Source organism: Delphinapterus leucas, chromosome 1 (genome assembly GCF_059928025.1).
Source record: "Delphinapterus leucas isolate spDelLeu-1000000601 "Yukka" chromosome 1, BTC_Dleu_Yukka2, whole genome shotgun sequence".
Classification (NCBI taxonomy): domain Eukaryota; kingdom Metazoa; phylum Chordata; class Mammalia; order Artiodactyla; family Monodontidae; genus Delphinapterus; species Delphinapterus leucas.
The window spans coordinates 33468828-33495855 of NC_143129.1; the positions used below are offsets into that span (position 1 = coordinate 33468828).

General features: G+C 34.0%; 1 protein-coding gene across 2 annotated transcripts in view; it reads left to right on the plus strand.

Moving 5' to 3' along the window:
• Positions 1–27028, plus strand: part of AKT3 (AKT serine/threonine kinase 3) — a 320125-nt gene that overhangs the window by 53469 nt on the left and 239628 nt on the right. For both annotated transcript variants that reach the window (XM_089919467.1, XM_089919426.1), the window contains exon 2: positions 25659–25784. The gene's annotated coding sequence lies outside the window, so the exon portion shown is untranslated. The remainder of the gene's footprint in view (positions 1–25658; positions 25785–27028) is intronic.

The window sequence follows — 27028 nt, forward strand, 5'->3', positions numbered from 1 at the left end:
AATGGGAACTTGGAAAATAAGGCCCGAGGCATTGAAAAAAATGAATTCCAAATTACCCCATCTTCATATTTGAAAGAACTTTCTTTTTTTGATTTTTTTTTTTTTTATATTGGAGTATAGTTGATTAACAATGTTGTGTTAGTTTCAGGTCTACAGCAAAGTGATTCAGTTATACATATACATGTATCTATTCTTTTTCTTTTCCCATTTAGGTTATTACAGAATATTGAGCAGAGTTCCCTGTGCTATACAGTAGGTCCTTGTTGGTTATCTATTTTAAATATAGCAGTGTGTACATGTCAATCCCAAACTCCCAATATAATGTTGAATGAAAAGTGGCTTTGATAATTTTCAAAACAAGCACCCAGATTTATTTCATCCATTTCTTAAAAAAGATTAATTACTTCCTAGACAAGGTACTTTTTGTAATACTTGTTTTATATTACTCATGATTAATATAATATTTCAGGCATGATTTGTCATGATATTTCTTCTTCTGAGTTGGTTGACATTTTATGGAACATATGAATCTTTATTTTTCTGCATTTTGGAAGAAGTTTTCTCTTACAGTGGGGATTGGGCAGGGCACTCTCATCCAGGGTTCTCCAGTTTGGAGTTTTTCTTCTTTTTAGTTGGAAAGAATTTGTTGACCCTCTATGTGTGATATAATGGCCCTCAGACTTTATTTAAAGACTTTGGCCTGGGGAGGTATGGTGGTCACTGGAAAATAGAAAGTTTTGTGATTGAGGAATGTCTTCTGTAAAATAAATTTGACAATTATATTGTTTTCTCCTTAGCATTTTTGTTCATATGTCTGAACTCAAAGGAATGTATAAAATATGTCTTAGAAATGTAAAAAATTAGATGGAACTGCTTTGATGGAATTATGACTGTATATTATAAAGTAAATTTAGGTCATTTCTGTTTCAATTATAGATGTCTTTCTCTAAAATGTTATAGCATGTTTCTCTTTTACAGTAACAAGTTCAAATGTAAGCAATAAAAACTTAAGCCAGCAGTCTAGTACTTGCAGCATGAATTTAGTAGATGTGTCAAAATGTATGAATTGTTCTTAATGTTAGACATTTTGTTCATGAGAATAACATAACACCTGCTGTGACCTTTTAAGCTATGTAAATTTTAGTGACTGTAAAATTAAAATGTTTTCCTTTCCAAAATGTGTTTGGAAATTACTTGGAATGTTTTATGCTTGGCTCTTTTAGAGATTTTATTATGTATTTAATGTGAAGAGATTCAGATTTGGTATAAAAACTGAAGCATATCATAGTTCCTAGTTTTAAAAATCTTTTTAAAAAAGTTATCTGTAGGATAATCTCATTTCTGATATACCTTGTCCAGGAGCAACAGAAAGTGTTATCTAACACTACACTAATATCTGTTTCCTTTTAGCACTGACCATTTTGGAGTCTGTGAACATACTGATACTTTGTTAAAAAAAGTATCAAATAGATAGGATTACATTGGAATAATAAAATTTCCAGGGCTATTAATTCCCTTTTCTCACCATGATATAAAAAATAGTAAGAAAATATAAGAATTGTAAGAGTACTACTTATTTTTGTAACCCTGTTTGCCAATGGAATGTGTTGCAGCAGTTACTTTAAAAGAATGGTTTACGTGCTTATTTTTTCTGAGAGGTACACTGTGAGTTAGGAAGATGTTTAAAAGAAAATGGTGATTCGCATTTTGATTTGATGCAAATTTTAATCCATAATTTTATTATGCTTATAGTTTTGAAAGATATTTGTATTTCAGGAGAGTACCTCTTTAACTTGTTAAACTCTTGAATTAGGGCAATAGTGTGATATTACCAAGTCTGCTTTTTTTCTCCTCACATCTTTTAGACCAGATTAAGTAGGCTCAGTCAGGTTGAGACCCTATTTGGATAAAAATCATAGAACTCTATGTAATACGGGTGGTAAAGCACATGAAGACTGTACTTATATTTGACACTTGCTCATATTTGACTTAATACTTTTTATATTGAGATAATGATTTTGAGTGTTTCGTGTGTGTTAACGGAAAAAATTTTACGCTCCTTAGTGGCAGAGACTGGCTTCATCCCTTTATTTCTTTTTCAATTTTTTTATTGTGGTAAAATGTACATAAAATTTACCACTTTAACCATTTTTAGTTGTACGTTTGCTTTCATTTCTTATGTGTCCCTTGTAATGTAAGGTAGTTCAGAATTTATTGAGAATGTATACTAGATGTTCAATATAGCAGAGATTGGCTGCTTGTTCACTAAACTCATTTGAATACCCCTCTCACCCCAACCCTACATAGCCAGGCTCTGTTCCCCAGTTGTCTTGATAGTAGGTGTAGCCATAAGTCTAAGTTCTGATCCCTGAAATATGAGCAGCATTAAGTTTTGTGACTTCTAGGCATGGCTTATAAATGTCTCCTGTGTTCAGTCCTCTTTCTCTTGTCTCTTCTAATGGCAATCATGAAGCCAAGGAGATGGTTGAGCCTCTAGAAGGAAGGAGTCTGGGTCCTTGAATCACTGCCTGGAGGAGAGCCACCCACAGATCAGGAGTATTTGTTTGACTTTACATGAGCCCTAAATAAAATTTTGGTTGTGTTAAGCCAATAAGATCCCATGGTTTATCTCTTTAAGCAGCTCACGAATACACTGAACATTTGTTATAGTGAATAATTTAGTTTACTCAAAATTTAATTCTCTTTGTTAGGAATTGGAAGTGGAAGTCAAGAAAACAAAGTGGAACTGTCAGTAAGAAATTGAGTTTGGCTCCAGTTGGAGGAGGAGTCAATGTGAAACTAACTCAAAAGATGAGAGATGAATAAAGGATAGTGAGAAAAATTTAGAATGATGTGTTAGGAAACTGATAAGAAAAAGAGAGAGAGAGCAGGGAGTTACGGTATAAGCACATATAGGAGAGCAGTCCTGGGAGCTGGAGGAGTAGGGGACATTGTTAAATAAGAAAATCAAATCTCAGAGTTGGATAGCATTTTAAACACTTGGTTTTAAAAATAGGAATTTTGCCTCATTCCATATGCAGTTTACAAATGTGTTTTTTGCTTATTGCAGGTTTGTTTAATGAATATCTTGATAAAACATGATATTCAGAAAAAAGTGTCATTATTAAATGAGCAGAGTTGCAAACCTACGTGTGTGTGCTGCAATTTAGATTCATTACTCGGATTATTTCCGAAATGAGTCATTCTCTTATGTACATGAAAAGAATTGAATTATGACTATGTTTTATGCCTATATAAAATACAGTATATCATACTTTTACAATGCCTAAATATAGGTGAAGTTTATCTTGTGTTTTAGACGTAAAATACTACATAGAATGTTTAAAAAGGAGAACATTTATGAATTCATTTTACTAACATTTACATTTACTATTCATATTTTAAGTTGATACCATTTAACCTTTTTTTGCCTCAAACCTGGATTTTATCACCCAATAAAAAAGCAGATTGGTTAAATATTGTGGCTTAGATAGGTTTTTAAGAAAAGCTTTAAAAATGAAGAGTTAATAATACATGTAAGTTAAAAATATACTACACGACTGACCTGATGTTTCCAGTTTTCATCTCCTGTGTAAATTATAACGAAAAGAATATGTGCAATCACTGGCTGATGAATACTAATGTCCCAAGTCTTATGTATGGTGGCAGTGGCTGTAAGGTGTGACAGTTTTCTTACCCACTGTTTACAGCAGCTCAGCTGCAGATGAAATTACCTTTTATCCAAGTGGTAAGATACTACGTGACCTGCACTTTGGGCATTGTTGAGGTAGCAATGGCAACCTTTGATTGAAGGGAGAGGTCCTCTCTCTTCCTGGGCATAGTATCCAGTATGAAAAGAATATAGCTCTCTTCCTTCAAGCTACACTTAGTCCCGTGCATGTTGAAGATCACGACATGTTGTAAATTCAGTGTCCTGGTTTCATTATCATGCATTTTAAAACAGAAATGCTATTAAAGGTGATTTGAGTTTCCAGGATTTCTTACAAGTATAATGTGGAATGTATGCTGTATAATCTATGAGTTAGCTAGAACTGCACTGGGCTTAAAGTCAAAAGGACTGGTCCATGGGTGTGTCTCTTAACAGCTGTCAGTCTTGGTTTCCTAATCTGTAAAATCATAATATCCTAAAATCTTAGTGTTAAAAGTGACCTAAGGAGCAATTTGGCGCAAACTTTCACTCCAATTTCTTTTATAATATCTTTGGTATATAGCCGTCCCATGATAGGAAGCTCAAGATCCCATTCTCTTCTCCCACTGAGTGCTTACAGTTTTCAAACTCTTGAGCAAAACATCTCCCCATTCTTTGTGTGCCATCTACAGGAGCAGAAGCTACTGATGGGAATATTAATACATGACCTGTCTGTTTCACAAGTCAAGGGGAGGATCACATGAAATAATGGGAGTGAAAGTGAAGTGAAGTATTGTGAAAATATCAAATCTTATGATTAATACTGGATAGTGATTTTTCAACTAATGACTTGTGTAGGAATTAACTACCATTTATAGTAGCGAAATTATTTCTGCGATAAACTAAGTTTTCAATCCCTGACAAGTTAAATAACCTTTGGAACCCTGTCTGTCAGATGGAGTCTGCCAGTGCCCTAGTATTTTTGATGATACCTAGTCTCCAAAAATTAAAAATCTTGACCCACAATTTAAAAACTACTGGACAAGACTTTTGGGGAGGCATTTAGATTCCCAGTGTACAATAGTAGTAACCTAAAGACTATAATATAAACTGAACTTGTAGTCATATGGAAGTCACATACACTTTTGCCACAGGATTAGTGTTATTCTTGAATATATTGTGTAAAAACCACTTGCATAAAAACATGACTGTGTTTCGTGTACTAAAAGTGGATGACAGACTCAAGTGAGTTCTGCCTGGATGCCTTAATGGTTCTATCTAGTAGTCATACGAAACATAAAGCAGTTTTGGGTAAGTTATTGTTTTTTACTATGTTCATTGACTTATTCTTGAAAGCTTTTAATGAGTAATTTTCCAGTTGCTGAAACTAATTCAGTAAACTAGAAATATGTTTCTTGAAACACATGCACGTGCACACGGCTAGCATGGCTAAGTGTACTAGAGACGCCAAGGATTTATTGCTCTCTCGGTAGGTAGCCCTTTCTAAGGGAAACTACTCTACCTTCACTTCCTATTATTTGGGATAGATACTTCTGGCCCAGTCAAGCTGATGAGTGGACATCTGACCCAAGAGCTTCTTCAAGGAGTTGGAGAGGTGAAAGACTGAAGTAGCTAAGAGATGGAGAGGTGAAACCGTAACATTGTGCTGGGGTTAGAATTGGTATTAATTTATGAGGGAACCAAACCTCTAAGCAAGGTGAAGACCTAGTGGGCAGAGAGAATGTGAAAATGTAGCAGACATATTGAGAGAGATGCAGTGGAGTGGTAGGGGGAATGGGAGAGAGAGAAAGAAGAGAGACCGGAGACAGAAAGAGACCAGAACATCCACAATCCCTGAACAAGACAAAGGGAAGTGATGTTTGTCATTTTCCAGATCTAAATCGCCCAAGTTCTACCTATACAGCTCTTTTCCTTGGATGACATTTTTGTATTCTTACAATAAATAACCCTTTGCTTGTATTAGCTTTAGTGGGGTTTTGTTCCTTGCAACTGAAAGAGCCCTAAAAGAGCACTAAGGGTAGAGACAAAATATCGAGGGTAATCTTTGGCTGAGGCCTGCTTCTGACTACTATTCTAGAAATAGCCTTTTTTTCCTCCCATTCTTTTCTACATAATCATAATAAAATGTTAAGTAATTGTTGCTTTTTAACTTCTAGGCCCTCTTGATTTGAAATTCTGTGAATTCATTCTTATTGCTTGATTTGCTTTTATTATAGAAATGAGAAGTTTGTTGTAAACTGATGCATTGCTTTTATTTCTGCTGAAGAAGTCTGTACGCATGTTATTCTTCTTGAACCTTTTAAGTCTTGGAGCAGGTTTGCCATCATTGTTAGGACATCAGCAGACCAATCATTGTTTTCTTAGTGGTGTGTCACAGACTTTGACCAAATATATGCAGGTATTTAATAAGAGTATGCTATACAATATAAATTGTATTTGGTACCTATTATGAGGACTTCAGTTATTCACATTTAATAAGAAAACATCAGCTTTTTACTTCTGTGGCATATATGAGCTCTTAAAAAGATATATTGTAGGTAAACCGAAATGAGAATGTTATTGGACATACTAGTATCATTTGGTTCTGTAATTCTAATTTATAAACATTTTCTTAACAGTTTAGTTCAGACTGAATTTTGTTCTCCCCATTGCCATCCCCCCTTAGGTAAAGTCTTCAGAATCATGATTACACAAAGAAAGCATTCTTCTTAAACTATTCTTTGTACTCTTGACAAATGCTTCTTATTAAAAGAGACTTTTAAAATCGTCTTAATTTATCCCCTTGGACAGTTAGATTTTTTTGCGTTATCATTACATAATGCAAAATGGTTTCAGATAGTTTAGAAGTTGTTGGTAGATTTAGCTAAGAAAAACTGATGATGAAATGCTGTAGTGCAGTTTTTCTTAAGTCAAGCCAATCTTTAATATTTGGAAATGTTTAGTAAACTAGAAAGCAGAATACAAAAATGAAATATTTTAGTTTTAGGGTAAATTGGTCCTGTGGCTCAATACTAGTAGCATAAAAGAAAGCCACTATACCAGTAGTGGGTGATAAGGTTTTTATTTTCTAAGTTTATATCTTCCAAGGTAGAGATTTATTGTAGGAAATTATTGGTGCAACTTGTTGGATGGGCTGATCCTTCTGAATGTAATTATGCCTGCCTTCCTTGGTGGGATCACAGTCCTCTAGGATGGTATTGGGATCTTATTACCATTGATATAAACATAGTGTACTGTTAATTGAAGACACAGATTACCTCAGGCTTGAATAGGGACTCTTGAGTTCTATGTTGAACTAAAAATTGCTTAAAATATTTTACTTTGTCGTGTCCCCAAAGTACTGATCAGAACAGTACTTGTGGATACGTGTAAACTGTGAAAATTCAGACCTATGATTTTATTTCACTTCACTAGAAATTTCAGTGATTCATGAGTTCTAGTTGAATAGTTCAGTGTTTAAAATGTAGTTCATAGAAGATAAACACTTTACATTTTTATCTAAAGAGGCACACAACTGACATCAAAATGAATTTACTCTTGATTAGAGAAAAACGAATTTTACAATTTTTTTCTACACATTTCTTTTTGTCAGAAAAATGTCACTTATATTGGATTTGTAAGCAATGCCCTAATGTTACTGAAGACTTTTTTGAAATAGTGAGTTTTTATAGATTTTGAAGTAGACCGACAAAACAATAAGTCAATTTATGTAAAAAATTTTTTTTAGAAATATGAAAACTTTTGGATATTATATCCTCCCTGTGCCTATATCATGGTGCTTGGCACACGGTAGTTAAACTATTTAATAACTGACAGATTTTCTTGAAGAAAATTTTAGGACACATACAAGGAAATTTAAATCTAGGTTTACTGATACACATGGAGAAGAGTTACATCTCCATCAGTGAAATATAGACTTGAACCACATGATCTCAATGAAAGGTCACTTGGTGATTTGGTATCTTGAAATGTGTCAGTAGAAATCTTTCCAACAGCCATAGCTTATTCTTTTGGAATTTTCAAAATATACTGTACCTTAACAGCAACACTCCAATGAACCTGTATTCATTCTTTTTTACTGAGTTAAAGAAAAAACATTTTACAAAGTGGACACATTGTTTAATTTTGTTTTGCATTTACTAGGTTGGAGTGCAAGGCCAATAAATTAAACCCAGGCAGTTCTGTTGCTAATTACATACAACTTCTCTTGAGTATCAGATATTCAAATCCATTTTATGAATATGGTAGAGAGAATAACAACTGTAAAACAAAGCAGTGTGCATGTAAGTGACTGTTAGCGTGCATTTCAGAAAGGATAAATGCTCACCATATGGTACAATTACTGTGTCCAAGTTTTCAAATTAGCTTCTCTCATCCTCCTTATTACTGTCTTTAAAAAGAGAGGAAAAAACCCAACATGATTTATCTACTCTGCAGCAGAACTCTTGACGCAAAACAGCAGCCCAGTTCTGTCCAGTTTTTTTTTTTCCTTTAGCATAATAGAGGCTGTCGGACTTTTTTATACTAATTACTGTGTGAGCCTCAGATGAACCCCCTTCAATTCACAGGGCTTTGTTAAGGGAGGAGCTGTCAATGTGTCTGCCCGTTTGCAGCTGTGCTGTGGCTTTAGCTTGCTTAACATTATGCTGCTTTTTAGACTTGACAGAAGGGATTTTTTTTTTTTTTTTTTGTATTAAGGCAAAGCAGCCTTGTAGCGAAATGGTTTAAGCAGCTGCATTGTAGGGAAGCACAAAGAAGTTATTATTGTGTCTGTTTAGGGGGGTAGAATGGAGGGGGAGATATTCGGCTGCTGTTGATGCCGATTGTTGACTTGCCATCTGCCAGATAGGGAGAAGAAAAAAATGACAGCTCCAGCAGGGTGTTCAAGAGGTTGTTTGGAGAGACGCATAAACATGTGCAGATGTCGAACTGAATAATGGCTAGAACTTGAGACGGTTTATGATGCTGCTGATGTTTGTGCATATACAGAATGAATGTATGTGTGGATTTGGTTAACCAAGGCTACATACTAATTATCATTGTTTTCCTGCATGCCCCTTCCCCTTAGCTTGTTAATTAGTTTAGGAGTTTAGTACTTCCTCTTCCTTCTCTTATTCACATCTAGTAGTAGAAAACAACTTCTCTTAAAATGGCAATAAAACCTTTCTTATTTCTCCATATAGATGATAGCTAATCTATTTCGTTGGTATTAGGTGTGAACTGATAACTGATAACAGGAGATTTTGATTAGGAAACAAGGCAGGTGGAACACCATGCTCTTAATGCATACATATATTAACAGTTTTAACACTAGTCAGCATGTAAACTATTATTTGAAACTGAATTGATTTTATAGCCTACCACTAGGGGTGAGATGGAGAACCAAATTCACTTTGCTCAGTAATTCCATCATACTTTGAACTTAGATGTTACTAGTTGTGAAACAAAGTTATATGGGAACCTGGCCTTCTTGGTTACCACTCTTTTTCTCTTGGTTGTCTTTGATTCTATAAATGAAAGTTACACATTTTCATTATGGAGTAATGAATTGGTTGTATATTTCCTTCTCATCCACTCCTGTTATTAGGTATTAGAGATTTGCTATATCTGTAATGTTTTTAAATGCTGTGATAACACTTAACTTCAGGGTGCAGTGTATATGTTTATTTAATGTCTTTTTTTATTACTTTGACTTTAAATAATTGAGAAGGAATAGTGATGTTGGGTAAAATTTCTCAAAGGTATGTATGTTGTAGAACACCTCAAATTTTTGTAAACATCAAAACCAATCACAATATGAGTGAGAAAATGAAAAGAGAAGCTCTGACTTTTTTTTTTTTTTTTTCCTATTTGGATTTCTATTACCAAAAAAAAAAAAAACGTGGGGAATTAAAGAGTTTTTATTTTGACTTTTGGTAAACTCATGCTTTCCTAAAACATTTAGGGTTTTGTTGCCTAATTATTAAACAAAAACCTTAAGTATGGTTGAAAGGCAAACATACTGACAGAGCTTTGTGTCCAGAGTAATGTCTTTCTGAAAGGACTAAAGGGAGATTATCTGTTATTTCTACTCTTCATAAAGAAATAGAGGTCAGGTCTATTTAGAAAAACTTTTTGTCTTACTGTCGATTTTTCCACAAGTGACTCTAATCTGTATTTGCTGAAAAGGCACAGAGAACCATCGGCTACATTGGACCTTTCCTTTGCCTCGTATATTTAGTTTTTTCTTTTATTTGGAAGGCCACACATATGTCCATATTTTTGTATGTAGAATTATGTACATATGTTTATAGTTTCGTAGTCAGTCCTGATATCCCTCTGCTATGCTTGGGAGGAAGCAACATGCCATTTTTCAGGTAGAGGTGTTAAACTGAGAAGAGGTGATTTGACAGCGGCCAGGATGTTAGTGAGAGGCTGAGCAAAAGCAAGCTTGTATAAAAGCAGGCTTGCAGTTCTGTGCTTGGTTCATCATATCGTGTTACTTCAGAACCATTTGTAAAATCTTAGTGCTGGCAAATATACTTACTAAGGTGATTGAAATATTCAAGGCAGAGTGTCTTTGAAGTTACGTCCACCAGATTTAATTGTCAATTAACTTAGACGAGGGACTTTATGAAAGTCCCTTTAATCTGTTTAAGTGTTTTCTTCATGTGTTGGAAGAAGGAAACAATCACTGATATTCAAGGATCTTGTAAGAACTAAATGAGATAATAGTATATTTGGAATGCCTGGAACATGTGCAATAGTAGCTGTTACTAATATTTTATTTTTGTTGGGTATGATGTGTAAGTCAAAAGGCCTATAACTCTTGTAATTGAAGTGCTTATATAATGCTCTGTTGCAAAGTGAGCATACAAAGTTCTAGAGGCCATCTAAGATATATAAGGTGGTTTTCTTAGAACCTTATATTTATTTAGTGATTTATGTGATTATTTCATAAATCTGAAGGGAAATCAGTTATTTCAAGAGAATATCAAGAAAATTGTTGAATGTAACTTTTTTCCGGGCGTGGGATCAGTGGTTATTCAGTAATGATGATTTTATATTGTATCCTGTAAAATCATTTTTCTACTTAAAAAATTTAGCACAGGATTGCTGAAAATTGTATTCATTCCCTTAATTCAATATTAATCTCATTATTTTGGAGCCATATTTTTCTCTGCTATGGCCAATACTTAAGCTGTATTTGGGTTATAATTGTTTTTAAAATAAGGTGTTGGAACACATTACAGTTAATAAATGTAATAATTGTAGTGAGCAAACAACACTAAAAAGAATGTTTTATCTCCTCCGGGCATTTTAAAGCATTATTTGATTGTTCCAACACTTTATTTTGCAGACAAAGAAACTGATCAAGCTCATATAGCGGTGAAAGTCCTGGGATAAGCAGAAGTGTTTTTTTAGAGGAGTGAAGAGGAAATGGCTTTGATTGACCTGAGGGAATCAATATATTCAGTGTAGGATGGCTAGTTACCACTCAGATGTTGGTGGTTCTTTAAGGTGTTTCTTTTAAAATTGTTGTTTCTGTCAGGCATTCTCTCTTTACTAAATATTGCTCAATTTTGGATGAAGGGCAAGGGATGTTGCACCTGGGAAAGCTGCCTGATCCAGTTTCGAAGAGTGGTTAATAGGACTGGGTATAGTCACCAAGGACTTCTGTTTTAGTTTTGAAGAATAAATTGGTTATATTAAAAAAAATAAACTTCAGTTTGAGCAATGCTAGCTTCATACTAGTATATTGAATGTTTAATAGCACATGGGTAGTGGATGCCAGCATTCAGATACAGATAGTTGTGTTGTACTCTAATATTTTTTTAAAAATTGTATGTTTACCAAAAACAACTTGTAATACCAAAGAAGTGGAAATATCCCATAGCCTATGAAACGTATCACAGATTAGGATGAAACTGTTTCACAGTGAGGACATTTCACATATGAGTGAAACTGTACTTGGTGATTTTCAGGATAATTCAAAAAAACTTTAGGAATTTCTAGCTTTAATGTTATTTAGATGTATTTGAATTGTGCCTCAGAAAAATACTGCATGAATGGTAATTTTTAAAAATATTGGCCAGTATGTTGAAAGAATAGTTCATTGTTTAAGGCATCTTGCTAAATGTTTTGGCTTAAAATTTTTAATGTGTTTAGTTTCAAGAAAATCTGATTAAAGATGTTGGTAAACTTGATAACACTTTTTAGAACAGAAGATGATTAAGATACAAAGGCACTAAGGCATAAACTGTGAAGTTCATGTGTTTTTTTGGCTAGGCGAGTCACTTATTTGCTTTTAGACTGGAACACAGCATCAAAGTTCATAATTTTATACTTTTAAGTGAAAGCACATAGAACAGCAGCTGTTGTTTCCTGGCATCTTTCTGAAGAGATATTTAAGCTTAAGTATATATATTTGTTATAGAAAAGAATTTTACGAAATGACCTTCTTTTCTGTCTTTGCATTTGCATTATTTTCAACTGACTCTTTTAAGATAGCTCTTTGTACTTTCTGTTTTAGTAAAATAGGACTTGGAATTTAGTTTAAAACTTTGTTTTTGACCTTAGAAAACTCCATGGTATAGTATAATTTAAAAAGAATAAAACTGTTTAATTCCAGTAGTACATATTTTTAAAATCTAGTTTACCCAAAGTTATGCCAGGTAATGGCATAGTTCCTAAGTGGAGAAATATACCCTAAGTTTTAGAAGCAAGGACTTTTCTTAAAAGTAAATACAAATTCTAAATAAAAGCATCTTTCTACTAAGTGGAAACCATATGTCAGGAAATCTTACTGTCCAAAAGAAAATTTTATTTACCTGCTTCTGATAATTTTTATCTCCTTTCAACAGGTCATTCACTATAAGACAGCTCTTCATTTTCGAGGCTGTGTTTATTTGGGGGGTGGCCGAGGGAGGGGTGGTGGTGATGTGCAGTTTGGACTTGGATAGTCACTAATTAACTTACACCTAAAACTCTGACATGAAGGTTAGCACTTTTCACATTCTTAAATTAAAAGTCTGTCAGGCCACTGGTCTATACAGGGTGAGTTATCCAGTGTTTTGTACATCCTAAAAAAATCTTTGACAAGTGAATACCAGAAAATGTTTTTCCTACTTTGTGTGAAATAGGTACTTTCTGAGGAAAAGGAATAAAACACTCAATGCACATTGCATTGGATTCTAGAAAGTAAATTGATAATCCTTACGCTATGTAAAGATTTTTATAGTTTCAGAATCAGCATGAAAATTAAGTGGGTGCTTTGATCCTTCACTGCCAGTTTGTCATTCATATTATACTTTATTAATAAATGAGTGGTTCATAACAAATGAGCCTATTGGCTGTTAGCTGCTTATAAGAAGAAACTGGAACCCCCATTTAGTTTGGAACTGAATGTTAATCTCTGTGAAATACTTTATCTTTACTGAAAGATTTGTATGTTCTCATGTCCTGCAATTTTTAAAAAGCAAATTATTCTACAGAGACCATTATAATAGAAACTTAATATTTAAACAGCACAGAATCATTTATATAATTTTGCATTTTATTTTCCTTCATGATGCCTTGGTTTTAAGAAAATCTTTCCTCTCAAGCTTACTGGAAACATTTGAAAATGAGTGTTATTTGCTTGTAGAAGTATGGATAATGACAAGAAAAGAAATCAGTGAGCAAATATACAGGTTGTTTTATTAAAATTTATTTTTATTAGAATGGTAGGTAAAGACTGTTTTCTATAATTTCTGTCTATGTGTTAGGTAATACTGCCCTCAGAGGGCCAAGGTAAGTAAATTCATTTTTAATGTTGAGAAGCAGCTTTTCTGCTGTTTATCTGATCTTTAAACTTGCTCTGGGGAGGAAAAATGGACTTCTTTGAATCATTGAATAGCGTTTGATTTATGGTTGCATCTCTTTGATTTGTTCTGTTCTTTAAATGTGTTAGCTGTATCTGTGTACCTCACTTTGATGACAGCCTCTAAGCATGTTCAGTTCTTTTCTAAGAAAATTATAACAGACGACTGGTCACATATTGCCAAATTAGATTGGTTTACAAAGAGGATAAGAAAATTGCCTAGAAAAGTTAAGATGATTTTACTGGGTGTGTGGGTGTGTTTTACTTTTTGTCTCTTTGATAGCAAATATTCTGGTATTCAAAATTATTTGAACCATGCTTTTGAATGTATGGCAGCATTACTTGAAATGGAAGCATTATATTCCCTTCAGTTTTATAAACTTAAGCATAATCACATCTTTCAAATACAATAAATCCAGAATAATGTACTTCACTGGATATATAATTGTTATATGTAAATATAAATATACTAAAAGTTGAAATACACTATTATTCCATTTATAAAAGCCTAACATTAATGTGTGGTTTAACATGTCTCTGAATTCAGAGTACTTAAGATTAAATGATAATTAACTTGTGTAATAAAGAAGTAAAGTGGGAAAGGCCTGATGTGAAAATAATGAGTTTCATGCTTTGCCTTTTGCTTTTTGTATGTAGTAACTTTCTTATGAGATAATTTGAAACAAACATTGAGATGTTTAGTAGTAAATCCAATGGAGTGCTTGCTTTTATTTTTTTCCCCTGGAGTTAACTTGATACTGAATTAAGAAGGACTATTTCTGTGACAGCAATACCAGTTTTTAGTGAAAGACTTCAATTGGTCGAGCATAAATGACATGTAATTCATTATTATCAGTAATAATGGGGGATAAAAATAGGATATAAGCAAAGTGAATAACAAAAATTGAAACTTTATCCACTAAAAAACAGCACGTACTTTGCTCAACTAATGTGGAACAGTGATAGTCTGTATAAATGAAATTAACAAATTACATTTGAAATTTTTTTTGTTTTTTGTTGTTGGTTTTTTGTCTGTTTGTTTTGTTTTGTTCTGGGGGAGGGCGGTTGGTAGCCCGTACAGGGAACAAACCCTACATTTGAAATGTTTTAAAATTATATAAGTTTCAGGTGTATAGCATTATAATTCAATATCTATATATACTACAGAGTGATCACCATACAGTTGATTCCCCTCTACCTATTTTGCCCATGCCCCAAGCCTCCTTCCCCTCTGACAGCTGCCAATCTGCTCTCTGTATCTATGAGTTTGTTTTTGTTTGTTCATTTGTTTTTTGATATTCCACATATGAGTGAAACCATATGGTGTTTGTCTTTGTCTGACTTTAGCCTAATACCTTCAAGTCTATCCATGTTGCTAATGGCAGGATTTCATTCTTTATTTATGGCTGAGTAGTATTCCATTATATATATTGTGGTATAAATTGTGTATATATGCACCACATCTTCTTTATCCATTCATCCATTGATGGATACTTAGGTTGTTTCCATATCTCGGCTATTGTAAATAATGTTGCTGAACATAGGGGTACAGATATCTTTGTGAATTAGTGTTTTCATGTTCTTTGGATAAAGCTACCCCAGAAGTGGGGTAGCTGGGTCATATGGTAGTTCTATTCTTAATTTTTGGAGGAAACTCTATACTGTTTTCCATAGTGGCTGCACCAGTTTACAATCCCACCAGCAGCATCCTGGAGTTCCCTTTTCTCCACACCTTCTCCAGCATTTGTTATTTCTTGTAGCAAATCACGTTTTATTTTATTTTATTTTATTAATTAATTTATTTTTACATTTTATTTTAAATACTCGATTTACTTTTGTGCAGTTTAATACGTTGTACATATTAGGCACTCACTAAGTCTTTTTTGACTAGCCGTACTTTTAGGAGGTTTTATTTATTTAACAAATGCTTGTGTAATACTTACTATGAGCCAGATGTTCTGTGTGCTTTACAAGTACTAATTTATTTCTTCTTCACTACTGTTGTCCCCACTTCCAAGAGAGGAAGCTGAGGCACAGAGAGATTAAACAGCATGCCCAAAGGCACACAACTAGTGAGTGGCAGAGTTGGCATTTGAACTCTGGACTTAACATAATGTGTGCTCTGATTTTTATTCAGATCTCAACTTTGTCCTTTACTTGTTACCAGTGTCTCAGAGCCTCAGCATCACTGTCTGTGTAACGTGAGGACGTCCTAGCACCAGTCTCTCCATGCCTATGTGAAGAGGTCTCTTGTGCATAATTCCTGAGCACAGTGGTTGGCTCAGTACATTCAAGTGCCCTTGCCTGCCTTGCTTTCACCACTTACATACTGTGATACAAGTCTCAGCAAGTCTCAGTAAGTATATCGCCTAGGGAAAACAAAGGAGGGAAGAGAGAAGTTACGAAAGGCCATGGATTCATCCTCAGAATGTGATTTGATGCACTACAATTTTTGGGTCCCATGCTATTGGAAAGCTATTATAGGAGACACTCCATTGGTGAGAGTCCAAGATAAAACCTGATTCTATTTTGTTGAGTTTTGTTCTATAAGGCAGTGATTTTAATATAGGGGTGGGAAGGTTGAATCACCTGAGGGTTTTTTCAAATGTCACAGGCCTCCTCCTGATGAGCAGGCATACAACTTTCTCTGCCAACTCCCTGTCCCTGCCATAGTGAGACACTATTATTGTATATTTTACCCATCAGGTGTTACAACAGAAAAATGGATTGAGCTTTGCAGGGTTGTGTTATAGTGGGATTTCTATTTGAAAGAGCTTTTCTGGCATGAGTGTAGTCCCTGTTCTGCATAGTGGTAGGTTTATTCATCCATTCAGTTACTAGAAAATGCCAGCCTTCTCTGTGGTAGGTGCTGGTGGTACATGTAAGTAGGTTTGCAAATGGACTCAGCCCTTCCATGTTTGATACTCATTAAGACTGTTTATTGCAATGTAAGATATTACGTTGATTTTAATATTTAGAGAATATGTGGTGAAATGCAAAATATTTACAGTAAGGAAGTTGTAAACATTTCTATTAAAGTCTTTTTAAATTGGTCCATGTCTTTGAAATAGTTTAAAATTCTGTTGGCCCTAGCTACTCTGTTAAAATACTGCAGGAATGACTGTATGCTTAATGCAGTGTGTGGAGTTGGAGACTTTTTCCTTATAATGCAGGAAGCAGATTAAAAAGAAAGCTTTGCTTTTGCAATCTACAAGGGCATAAATGTAAGCAAAATAATAATTTAGTTCACATTTAACCCAGCAGGAAGCTGAGTACAGATTGAGTAATTCTCCACCACATATCTACTGCTAAGTAAACTAATCTCACGGTTTATTCTTCATTAAATTGCCAAGATGCTGTTTTTCTGTTGGCTAGTTTGTATGCGTGCTTTGTTCTCTCTCTCTCTCTCTCTCCATTTTCCTTGCTTTTCTCTCACATTAAAACTTAATACTGTAACTCTATTAAGATATTCTTATGTTTAAAAGAATAATTAGTAAGTATCACATTTTTGGCTTACAGTGTAATGTTTCCTAAAAACAAAGGGAACCAGGATTTGATTAACTAATTTACAGAATACCATGAAACAAGTTCCAGAATGTTTAAAGGTAGATGGTAATTGTGCAATTTTCTGGATAACAAAAGAAAATTATAAAGTAGACTAAGTACTGGCAGACCTGGCATTCTGAGATCTTAGAGAAGCTGGCATTCCAACATCTTGTGGTATTCAGTGCATAGGTACTTTTCTCATGATTGCTTCAAGCTTCAAAGCAAAACATGGATCCCGGGCTTCTTTAGGAAGTAGATATGAAAACTATATTTAATATAAAAATGACAAGTTCATGCATTATGCAGTGGAAGCAAAATTTCTTGACTATAATATACTTTTCAAAATAATCATGAAAGAGCATATGTGGTAAAGCAGAGGAATGTGGGTACATCTGGAAAGCATTTAAGGCATCTTGGAAGCATGATGCGAAATTACCAAAATTGTGAACACCTTCCATCTGGCCAGTTGCAGTGGTAACATTGACTAGTATAAGAGCAGACAAATCTCTCAGTGACCTTATGGGATAGTCATACAACCTGGGTGAAATCATCATAAAGATCTGATTGTTTTGCAATATGACCTCATGAATCAATACTATACAGAAAATCATGAGAGGAAAAGACAGGCCTGGACAGTATCTTGAAATATGAAAGGCAAAAGTGTGTTATATGTTATGCTGGATGGAAATAGTATCATAAACTATGTAACCGTGCTTCTCTGCTTGCACTGTCATGAGGCTTCAAAGAGGAAGGGGTACAGGGCCTCATCTTGAATTAACACAGCAGCAAACCTGGATTAACACAGTTCATTTGTGAAACGTTGAAGGACTATATGCTGATACTGCTTCCAGTCTCTTCCCCCACAGAAATGCATCAAACAGCAAATATTATTGAACACCTTTTTCACAAGGCACATAGGTTGCTATTTGGAAATGCCAAGGCATAGGAGATATTGCCATCCCTCGGTATGACCTCCTGGAGCATTAAAAATGATTAAAGAAGTGGAAGAAGTTTTCGTTTTGAATTTTAATTGCTCAGTCATCTGCTTTTCTCTAGCTCTATTTTCACTGCTGCCTACTATACTTAAAGCTCCATGAGGGCAGGTACTATGCCTGTATCATTCATTGCTGCATTCTCAGTGCTTTTTTTAGTGCCTTTTTTTAGTAAGTATTTTGACACTCACTAAATATTTTTGAATGAGTGAATCTATTAGAAGCCCATTTCCCCCAATTTTAAATAAAAATGTTTAAAGAACCTTATTCTTTGATCTGTGATGCTCATTGAGCAGTACCTTAAAATGACTGAGCTGGGCAAGAGTCATTAATGCTTTTGGCATGTTTTGCAGACATCACCTAATTTTCAGAGGCTGGCAACACACATCCAGAGCTGGTTAATGGCTGTTTGTTGAAGAGATTGTATAGAAGACACCATAGAATTTAACAATTTTAATTTACCCGAGGGCAAAGAAAGAACATCCTTGAAAAGGAGTTAATGAAAGGGGAATGATAACCTAAAAATTTAGGTTTGCAGGAGCTGGAAAAGAGTCAACATATATTTAGTAAGCACCTACAATGTTCAAAAGCACTTTCATTTATTAAAATTTCAGATTGTCCCTATGCAGTTGAAAAATTGTTATTATGCTAGCTCATTGCAATGTAGATAATATAAAAAATTCTTTAAGATTATTTTCAAGACATCTATAAAACAGTATGATGATAATTTCAGTGAATAGAATAGAAACTCATTTCTTCTATTCCCTCAGAGATAGAAATAGGGCTTTTACTTAGAACTAATTGGAGTATGATACTTGGATCTGCTATATAAAAATGTAACAGGCAATTTCAAATATTTTATTATGTTTATCATTATACATTTCTTCAGTAACTATTTAGTTATAAGATATTTACAATATAGCACACTATTATGAATTATATATTCGGTATTCATTTATTTATAGTGCTAATATTTATTTATGAAAATCCACTAGTGGAAAAAAGATTCTGCTGTGTTTTCTTTGAGGAAGTTCACATGTGTGAATTTGGTTGGAATCTGTCAACAAACAGCAGAATATTTACAGTATTGTGAACCATAAAATTAAATAGATTTTATATTGAAATTAACATTAAGGCTCTTTTTGTCTTAGGTAAAAGACATGAAGACTTTTACTTAAGACTAATGGTTTCTTAAAGTCATATAAATTTATCTTTATTGAAAGCTGTCATTTTTTGATTTAAAGCACTTTTTGGAAATTCTTAAAATACTTGTATTTTCATGGTATTGTACCCTGTGTATGTCATTTAATAAAAATAATTCAGAGATATCTAAGACTTGTGCTTTTTTCTTTGGAAGACTAGTTACCTCTGTGATATCCTACCGCTATCTTTAAAAAAAAAGTAAAAGATATTAAATCAGTGTTGTGTTTTGGTATTGGATAACCTGTTTTATTTCTTCAGCTAGGCTTTGTTTGATATACCTGAAACTAGTTAAAGAGACTTTTTTTTCTGCTGATGGAGTAAACTTATTACTTATTGCTGCCTATTGCCTCATTTATGTAAATACTCCTGAATAAGTGCTGTATTGAGTAGTAGAATGTTTAACGTGAGGTGAATTGTAAATATTACCATAAATGATAATGGCTTCATTTAATAATAACAATAACAATCTAACACTTGTTATATGCCAGGTAATGTTCTAAGCCCTTTTTATGTCCTTCCAAACCCTTCAGGTAGGTACTGTTATGATTCTTATTTTTCAGGTGAGGAAACTAAGGTGTAGAGAGGTTAATTTCCTGCAGCTGATAAATGGAAGAGTCAGAATTCAAACTCAAGATAGTATCCCTCAGAGATGACAAAGACAAATAATATTACATCTTAAAAACTTGGATTGTGGGACTTCCCTGGCAGTCCAGTGTTTAAGATTCTGCACTTCCAATGCAGAGGACACGGGTTCGATCCCTGGTCGAGGAACTAAGATCCCACGTGCCGCGTGGTGCAGCCAAGAAAAAAACGTGGACTGTGATTAAACAAGAAAATACAATATAAAAAACTCAATATTTTCAGGAAAGCTAAGTTTCAGCTTTATGACGAGTCAAAACAATAATGCCTCTTTCCTGACATGCATGTGAGAATGCCTTCAGCCTCTTCCTTAGTGAGTGATTAGCTTTTGAAGCCTCTGTTATAGCAAGTATGAGTGGCCATTGGTAATTTTAAAAGCTATATCACCTGTATCTGTAACAGAAACCATCATTTCAGTTTGCTTTAAGAAATTACAAGAAGTAAATTATTAAGTAAGGTAAGAAAGCTGGCAAAAGTCCAGAATCTGAAGTCCTCATAACTAAGTAAAACTGTGAACTCCAGTAAACAGCTCCTTCCAACCCCACATTTCATAGATAGGATTCTCTGCTATTTATAGAAGTGATGTGGATTTTCCCCTCTGTATGCATAAGGTATTAACTATGAGTCTCTATACCACTCGTGCCAAGAACTTAATCAGTAGGGTTTTGTTTGTTTGTTTGTTTGGTTTCTGTAAACAAGCCTTTGGTTATAGTGTTGAGACGCTGCGTTAGTTTTCTAGGGCTGCTGTAACAAATTACGGAAAATTGGGTGGCTTAAAACAACAGACATTTATTCTCTCACAGTTCTGGAGGCCAGAAGTTAGAATCAAGGTATCAGCAGGTGTAAGCAGCAGGTGTAAGTTAGAATCCAGGTGTAAGGCTCCCTGTGGAGACTTCAGACGAGAATCCTTGCCTCTTACAGCTTCTGATGTCTTCAGATAGTCCTTTGCTTGTGGTGCATCATTCCAATATCTGTCTCCATGGTCACATTGCCTCTTCCTTTTCTCTATGTGTCAAATCTTCTTCTGCTTCACTTTTATAGATATTTGTAATTGGATTTAGGGCTCACCCAGATAATCCAGGGTAAGCTTCTCTTTTGAGAAGCTCCTCTTCTCAAAATCCTTTTGCCATGTAAGGTGTTATTCCCAGTTTCCAGGGATTAGGGTGTATACATACATTTTGGGTTCACCATTCAGTCTACTACAGAAGCCAAAATATCAGAAACTTTGTTAGAAATTATGTGTTGTGATGTTCATAATAGCATACTTCAAAATATATAAAGCCTCCAGCCAAGGAGTATGAAAGAATTGGAAGCACGCATTAAGGTAGATAGAAAGTTGTAATGGAAATCTTGTCCAGGTGTAACTGTGGTGCTTGCTGACAGTGCATACAAATTTCGAATGTATATTGATGGGTATCCATAGAACAGTCTCTTCAGAGGACTTGGTACCCCATAAATGCTGCTGCTTTATTTAACAAGACTTTCTCCCCATTATAACCAGGCTGTCTCTTAAATTAGTTGAAATCTATGGGCTATAAATATAAAAACATGATGCAGCTTGGTTTTAATGCAGCAGGTATAAACTTAGGTGTAAATGCTATGCTTAAAAACTAAAATGTGGTTGACTTTTAGCAGTCTATCTAAAAGGATTTGTGGCAGAGAGGGTAACTTTATTCTAGGCACTTAGCGCCTGTAAAAGCCAGGGCTTTTTGGCCATATTTTTAGAGCAGCCTGAGAAGATGTGCCTTATTTGAACTCTCACTGCCTCAGCTGAGTGAATTAAGAAAGTGTTCCATGACCAGCTGGACAAGATCCGGTTTTCTTGGGAACCCCAAGGCTGCAGGAACAATTCTACTTTGCCATCAGTTAACACAGTGTCTTGCCAAGGTGTTGTGAAAAGCTATAACTTTTTTTATTCTTATTTAAGCTAGGAATATTATCCTTCTTCTGTACTGGGTCTGGAAGGTGGCAATAAGCTCACTTTTTTCTTTTATTAATACCTTATGAGTTTGTGTCCTCATAAGGCCCATTTCTTTGAGCCTCGGTTCCACTTTTGGAACTAGAAAATGAATAATTAGGCCAACACATCATGCTATTATTATATGAGCTTTAGTTAAGAATGTTTATAGGAACCTATAAAAAAGGATCCACTTGCAGGAATACTCAGAACCCTTCTGCAAATTTTAGGGGGCACCTGAAATCTTGTGTAATACTCATAAGCTTTATGAGTTAGAGACCATTTTTTGGGGGGAGTCTGCAACTGTGTTCCTAGCACCTAGAATAAATGAGTAAATACATGAATGCACTCCAAGCACTTTCTCAGAAAGTCCATTCATACTATAGATGAAAAATGACAAGAAAATAAAAATTACCTTCAGGAGTCTTCATTGAAAGTTTGAGATCCACTATTAGCTTAGCGTGACAGTACAGTTGTTGATTAACTGAATCAATTCAAAATTAGTAATAAAATGTTGTGAGAAATACTTATTTTTATCTAATAAAGAAGGGAAATTTTGACTTTCCAGCTTTTCTTCTGGGTAAATGACTATCTCACAGTCTGGGTATAATGCATTACCTGTCAGGGATGCATAATAAATTTAGTTTTAAGAACTTTTTGGTAACCAGAAATCCTGCTATAAACCACATAAAATACTTTAAATTTCTTAAGATTTGTTTAATAAAAAGATAAGATTTTGTGGTGATGTTTTGTGTCTTTCATCTGCACATGTAAATACTTAGTGGCTGACAGGAAATTATTCATAGAAATGAAAACTTTTATTTCTTTCAATTATACACATTTTTTTGATTGTTTGTTTTGCGGTACGCGGACCTCTCTCTGTTGTGGCCTCTCCCGTTGCGGAGCACAGGCTCCGGACGCGCAGGCTCAGCGGCCATGGCTCACGGGCCCAGTCGCTCCGCGGCATGTGGGATCCTCCCGGACTGGGGCACGAACCCGTGTCCCCTGCATCGGCAGGCGGACTCTCAACCACTGCGTCACCAGGGGAGCCCTACACTTTTAAAATAAGTGTATTTAGTACTCTTAAAAAATAAGAAATGATGTATGAGAAGAAATGGTGTTATCCGATTTTTTCTTCTTTAAAATTTTCAAAATGAATTTGTTTCATTTTATCTTTGGTATAATTATTAAACCATTATTATTTAGCTTATCAGACTTATAGCACTTTGTACCTGTATAAATTCGTTATTGTTTTAAAATAGCATTTGAACTCTAAATATTATATTACTAATTAGAGAACATTTTATATTTTAAATTTTATATAGGAATACTTAAATATGAATGGAAAAATAAAACAATAAGTACAATCAAGAAAGGAACTGTTTATTTTTTAATGGGGACTGTGGGCTTAGCATTCTGGTTTCATAAATTTGGCCTGTGTTTATTCATATTAGGGCCATATTTTTAAGTAAATTAAACTGAGGAGGGGTGTCAGGTTTTCCTTTTCTTTCCCTTAAGTTCTTCTTGTGTGCTTATATGCTTGTGGGGAAGATATTCATATACATATTTATTCATTTAGTACGTTATTATTGAGCATTGATAAAGTGGCAGGCACTAGGTTGGGCACTTGGAGTGTATCACTTTAAGGAAAAAGAACTGACAATGTTTACTTCCGATGGTTAAAACTGAGTTTTAAAGCAAAGAGTAGAATTTTGGAGAACATATCTGCCATCATGAGCCTCACAGCTTCCTACTGCTTGCTTTGATTTGTAGTGATAATGAATATGATCGTATGTTGAATTGTGTCAATATTTGGAAGACCAGTATAACTTGGTGGACTAGTGTTTTCTAAACGAACAGTGAGTGATGTTACAAAATCATGCAGAGTGTAAAAGATTCATTCAGTGTGAAATACAGACCAGTGGACTTCACATAGCAGAGTACAGAAAGTTCATTGATAATGGTTTCAAATTCCACATTGTAGTTAACCTTTTAGAAAATGACTGTTTGTCAAATGCTGGTGTAGTATCAAAGAAAGACATCCATAACTATCTGAATACTCTGTCCTTTTCCAGCTACACATCTGTTTGAGCCAGACTTTTTTTTTCTGTATTTCAATCAAAACAACATACCGTAACAGGTTAAAGCAGGTATGAGACTGGCTGTCTTCTGTTAAGCCAAAGATTAAAGAGACTTGCAAAGATGTAAAGCAGTTCTGCTCTTCACACTAACTTTTTTGTTTTAGAAAGTAAAACTATTTTCATAAAAATATTAATGTTACATATAATGAGTCTATTGTTACTATTAAAGGAAGTAATAAGAATTTAAATTTTCTTTTCAGTTTCTAATACAGTAAACATTATAGATGTAATCTACATACACAAACTTTGTTGGGTGCATTTAAATATTAAAAGTATTTAAGGGTGTAAAGAGGTCTGAGATAAGAATTTGGAGAATTGCTGATTCAGAGGAATGACTCCACATCTGAAATACATGTTCGGGGTGAGATTATGGAGGAGCTCACATTTTATACTAAGAAACTGACACTTTACAGTAAACAGGAGTCAGAATATTTTTGAGCACAAAATGGTATAATGAAAGCAGTACATAACAGACATTAGAATTATCTGGAGGTGATAGATGTATAAGATGGAAGGAGGGGGATGCGTAGAATAGGAGAGCAGTCACAGTGCATTAGCAGAAGGGCAGGTGTAAGGTGTTAGGGCAGTTTGGATTGGCTAAACGAGAGAGAGAGAGAGAGAGAGAGAGAGAGAGAGAGAGAGAGAGAGAGAGAGTACTGATAGGATAAGGAGAGGGAACAGTCAGGTGTTAGGTTTGAGCTTCGATAACTGGTGTCAAGAGAAACGGATTTGTAGGGAAAGCTGAACTGCTTTCAAATTTTTGTAGTGCTGTGATTAAGCACTTGAGATTGAAAAGCCAGGTAGAAATATCCAGTAGAGAACTGAAAATTGAGACCAGGGAGCCTTCCAGCTCTTAGAGTATCATGGAACACCTCTGTTGCTTAAAATTTAAAAGAAGTATGAAGTAAGCAAATGGTGATCCGGTTGTTAAAAATTTATATTTTGGTGACTAGGTGATAGCTTATATCAAAATCTGATAAAATATACATTTATTGACTATTATGTGCTTGGCACTACCATGTGTTCTTAGTTATTACATTTGTGTGTATGAGTGTGTGTATGGTTTTTAAGCTCTATTAACCCATGTTCTTTCATTTCTGTGACTTGTTTACAGCATTTGTACAGTTTTTTTCTCATGCATAACAATAAAATGTTGTTTAAACAAGTTACGATCAAGATTTAACAATGAAAACAGAATTTTTCCCTTTCTTTTAAAAAAATGACACAATTAGTTGTGGTACATGGAAGAGAAACATCTATTTCATGTCCCTCTTATGATAAGTGTTTTTTCATTGAAATTCCTTGATACTGTGTGTATGATTTATTTTCCAAGGCTTTTTAAAACGGCTGAAAATATGCTCTAACAACCATCTGATATGAAAAACTGAACAAAATGTGTACTCAGTTGAATGATTCTCTGAAGAAATAATGGTGCAAATGAATTATCAAAGTGTGAAATCATTAAAAACAAAACATGTTTGGGTTTTTATTGAATGTTAATTGCAGGCTTATGTATTTTCTTTTGTAAACTAAGTTAAAAGAAAATTGCCTATCTGAATTTTTGGAGGCCAGTGTTGTAGGACTTATATTGAACCATAATTTATTTTTCACATAAAAGCTGCTGTTCCTTTTTTCCCCCAGCATTAACATGCATGCTTTCCTCATGTAGGAGAATATATAAAAAACTGGAGGCCAAGATATTTCCTTTTGAAGACAGATGGCTCATTCATAGGATATAAAGAGAAACCCCAAGATGTGGATTTACCTTATCCCCTCAACAACTTTTCAGTAGCAAGTAAGTTAATTATAACTGTTGATTCACCTTGTATTTATTTATTTGTATGGCCTTATGTGTCACATATCATGGGATATATGAAAAGCCTATGAAAAAGTTTAGGTTTGTATTTAATAGAGAAATTTTCCACTTGGATAGAATTTCAGTTCCTTAGCATAGGGATTATCGATAATATGTGGTCTTCTATAATGCAAAATAGTTTAATATTTTTTATAGTTAGAACTTTGTGATAAAAACAATTCCTCAAATACATACCTCAAGTTTTTCTCTATAAAGTGTAAACAAAGACCTTTGAACTTGGTTGCTGGACTGAACTTCGTTGTAAGATGTTGTAGTACTTAGTGCATCTCTAATCAAAGTTTTCTATCATAATTTTAGCTCTTTTGATTGATTGTATGATAAGAAACAAGTGATTTACGTTAGACATTATTTTCTGGGGAGATTTTATGTTTGTAGTAAATTTTTCTTCCTTACAAATATCTAACAAAAATGTTTGTAATTTAAACTTATTTAGAAATTGTATATTTGCTTGAACATAGCACAAAATAAACTGAAAGATGATGATTATAATTGTTATGACCAGGCTTTCAGATTGTTCAAATTACTGATTAATCAATGAAAGGAGTTTTCTGTGTTAATTTAGGAGTAAAGCATTTTAAAAGTTATGTCAACTTAAAACAAACTTGCGTAAGAGATAAAGTTTGTACCATTGGGATAAAATCTTTAACTAGACACCATTCTTAATTTTAATTTTGGCTGTATGTTGTTATCTATTAGCCACATTTAGAAAAGATATGAGAGAAAATTAAAGCAAAAAATAAATTAAAAATATAATAAATAGCAACATCAGAAAATGCAAGGTAATAGAAATCCTTGAAGATTATAAAAGTCATTTTATCATTATATAGAGCCCCAGTTGTTTTTATGGCTACTTTCTTTCAATTTTTTTAAACAAAAAGGTAAAACAGTAAACCAAAGAGTTTGTGAAATCTTACTTAAAAAAAAAAAATTCTCTGTTTATATAAGTGGATTGTTCCGTAGGGAATTTCATTTTTTAAAAAGTGAGAATACTGTTGTATTTGTGTATTAATTAAGAAAATAATTTTTTCTCTCCACCAAATTTATGGCTTTCTTTCAGAAGAAAATTATTTTAAAAATCCTATTGTCAATTGAAATAATATCTTGTACTTTGTATTGACTTTAAGAATGCATTTTCTTTCTAAAGATCTTTTGTGCAAGCATTT